We start from the raw sequence: 4,022 nt of genomic DNA on the forward strand, positions 1-4,022 counted from the left end.
CCCAGGACCCCCTGATGCCTTGGGAAGCAGAGAATACCCATAGTGCAGTGTACGTTGGCCAGGCTCCTGATGCAGTCTATGCTTGGGACTGGGTTAGGAGTAGAGCTCATGTACAGCCCTTACGCCAGCTGTACACCCAGCGGGGAGGCCCCCTGCATTAGGGATATTTTCAGGTGGCTATTTATGTACATTTAAGCCATCTTTACACTGTCAAAGTGGCCTAAATGTAACTGAGAATGAGGGCCAATGTCTATTTCTGCAAATCTCATCCTGTGTGTGAGGGCGTCTGTGTATATGCCATGCAATTGCTTCTTAACGGTGATCTGTAAAGCACAGGAATTTTTAAGTATGGTATTGACATAAATAATTTAATATTTATTTATTAGGGCTGTCAATTAATTGCAGTTAACTCACATGATTAAATAAAAAAAATTAATCGCAATTAATTACAGTTTTAATCACACTGTTCAACAATAGAATACCAATTAAAATGTATTAAATATTTTTGGATGTTTTTCTACATTTTCAAATATATTGATTTCAATTACAACACAGAATACAAAGTGCACAGTGCTCACTTTATATTACTTTTGATTACAAATATTTGCTCTGTAAAAATCACAGACAAAAGAAATAGTATTTTTCAATTCACCTCATACAAGTACTGTAGGGCAATCTCTTTATCGTGAAAGTGAAACTTACAAATGTAGATTTTTTTTTTGTTATATAACTGCACTCCATAACAAAACAATGTAAAACAAGTCCACTCAGTTCTACTTCTTGTTCAGCCAATCGCTAAGACAAGCAAGTTCGTTTACATTTATGGGAGATAATGCTGCCCGCTTCTTATTTACAATGCCACCTGACAATGAGAACAGGCATTCTCATGGCACTTTTGTATCCGGCATTGCAAAGTATTTGTGTGCAAGATACGCTAAACATTCATATGCCTCTTTATGTTTTGGCCACTATTCCAGAGGACATGCTTCCATAAGGATGGTGCTCGTTAAAAAAATGCATTAATTAAATTTGTGACTGAACTCCTCGGAGGAGAATTGTATGTCTCCTGCCCCATGGTTTTACTCACATTCTGCCATATATTTTGTATTATGGTAGTCTCGGATGATGACCCAGCATATGTTGTTTGATTTTAGAACATTTTCACGATAGATTTCACAAAACACAAAGAAGGTTCCAATATCAGATTTATAAAGATAGCTACAGTACTCAACCCAAGGTTTAAGAATCTGAAGTGCCTTCCAAAATCTGAGAGGGACAAGATGTGGAGCATGCTTTCAGAAGTCTTAAAAGAGCAACACTCTGATGAGGAAACTACAGAACCTGAACCACCAAAAAAGAAAATCAACCTTCTGCTGGTGGCATCTGACTCAGATAATGAAAATGAACATGCGTCAGTCTGCATTGCTTTGGATCATTATCGAGCAGAACCTGTCATCAGCATGGACGCATGTCCTCTGGAATGGTGATTGAAGCATGAAGGGACATATAATCTTTAGTGCATCTGGCACATAAATATCTTGTGACGTCAGCTACAACAGTGCCGTGCAAACACCTGTTCTCACTTTCAGGTGACATTGTAAACAAGAAGTGGGCAGCATTATCTCCTGCAAAGGTAAAAAAACTTGTTTGTCTGAGCGACTGGCTGAACAAGAAATAGGACTGAGTGGACTTGTAGGCTCTACAGTTTTACATTGTTCTGGTTTTGAATGCAGTAATTTTTGTACATAATTCTACATTTGTAAGTTCAACTTTCATGATAAAGAGATTGCACTACAGTATTTGTATTAGGTGAATTGAAAAATACTATTTATTTTGTTCTTTTACAGTGCAAATATTTGTAATAAAAAATAAATATAAAGTGAGCACTGTACACTTAGTATTCTGAGTTGTAATTGAAATCAATATATTTGAAAATGTAGAAGACATCCAAAAATATTTAAATAAATGGTATTCTATTATTGTTTAACAGCACAATTAATTGTGATTAATTTTTTTAATTGCTTGACAGCCCTATTAATTATTTATTATTATTATTTTATTTATTATTGCTTTTTTAATTTCTAAAGGAGGCCAAAAGGGTTTCTTTATCACTTTTTAGCTTCTTCTGATAATAGCTCATCTTAATTAATTATCTTCTTAGAGTTGGTATGGCAACTTCCACCTTTTCATCTTCTCTGTATGTGTATATATCGTCTTACTATATGTTCCATTCTGTGCACCTGATGAAGTGGGTTTTAGCCCATGAAAGCTTATGCTCAAATAAATCGGTTAGTCCCTAAGGTGCCACAAGAACTCCTGTTCTTTTTTTAAATCAGAAATTCAGATCTTGTCTCCCATTTTTCCTGAAAAACTCTATGGGCAACTGGAGAGTTGATAAGATTCTGATACCAGAGATCCCAAGCCAGGAAAATCTGACTAACTAAAAGAGAAAAGGATTTTTAGCCAGTTTGTTGAAAACTCTTGCTTGTTTTTGTGTTAGCTTTTGAGCTAGGCATTTCAGCTAAATAAGTGCTATCTTTGTTAAAGATTAAACACTACAGCCAGTCCATTAAAGATTCAGAAATCCCAGTTCACATCTGAGAAAGTTTCTAATGAGTTCTTAGATGCATAAAGAAAATGTCTTAAAGGGCCCAATTAAAAACTATCAGTTAAACTAATTAATGGATTTACTTGTAAATTCTCCAGAAAAATCATTCTATGTTCACAGAATAAGTTTGGAAAGGATACATAACGAGAGGTAAGCAGGCACATTCTCCATGAGTGTAAACGGGTGCCACTCCATTGACTTCAATGGAGTTTCACGCATTTACAACAGCAGATAATTTAGCCCAAAATATTTCCTAGAGCAAAGCTTTTTGTAAAACATCCACTCTTGATTTAAAAATTGTCAGTGATGGAGAATCCACCATGAAGCTGAATAAGCTGTTCCAATTGTTAATTACTTTCACTATTAAAAATGTATGCCTTATTTCCAATCTGAATTTATCTAGCTCTAACTTCCAGCCATTGGATCGTGTTCTACCTTTCTCTGCTAGATTGCAGAACCATTATTAAATATTCATTCCCTTGTAGGTACTTTTTGATGGTAATCAAGTCACCCCTTAATCTTCTCTTTGAAATGACAGGTTTCAGAGGAACAGCCGTGTTAGTCTGTATTCGCAAAAAGAAAAGGAGTACTTGTGGCACCTTAGAGACTAACCAATTTATTTGAGCATGAGCTTTCGTGAGCTACAGCTCACTTCATCAGATGTATACCGTGGAAACTGCAGCAGACTTTATATACACACAGAGAATATGAAACAATACCTCCTCCCACCCCACTGTCCTGCTGGTAATAGCTTATCTAAAGTGATCAACAGGTGGGCCATTTCCAGCACAAATCCAGGTTTTCTCACCCTCCACCCCCCCACACAAATTCACTCTCCTGCTGGTGCTAGCCCATCCAAAGTGACAACTCTTTACATAATCAAGTCGGGCTATTTCCTGCATAGATCCAGGTTTTCTCACATCCCCCCCACCCCCATACACACACAAACTCACTCTCCTGCTGGTAATAGCTCATCTAAACTGACCACTCTCCAAGTTTAAATCCAAGTTAAACCAGAATATCTGGGGGGGGGGGGTAGGAAAAAACAAGAGGAAACAGGCTACCTTGCATAATGACTTAGCCACTCCCAGTCTCTATTTAAGCCTAAATTAATAGTATCCAATTTGCAAATGAATTCCAATTCAGCAGTTTCTCGCTGGAGTCTGGATTTGAAGTTTTTTTGTTTTAAGATAGCGACCTTCATGTCTGTGATTGCGTGACCAGAGAGATTGAAGTGTTCTCCGACTGGTTTATGAATGTTATAATTCTTGACATCTGATTTGTGTCCATTTATTCTTTTACGTAGAGACTGTCCAGTTTGACCAATGTACATGGCAGAGGGGCATTGCTGGCACATGATGGCATATATCCTGGGCGCCCCATCATCTCAGGCATTGGCACCCTGACAGCAGGA

This window comes from Caretta caretta, chromosome 10 (genome assembly GCF_965140235.1).
Source record: "Caretta caretta isolate rCarCar2 chromosome 10, rCarCar1.hap1, whole genome shotgun sequence".
NCBI lineage: Eukaryota > Metazoa > Chordata > Testudines > Cheloniidae > Caretta > Caretta caretta.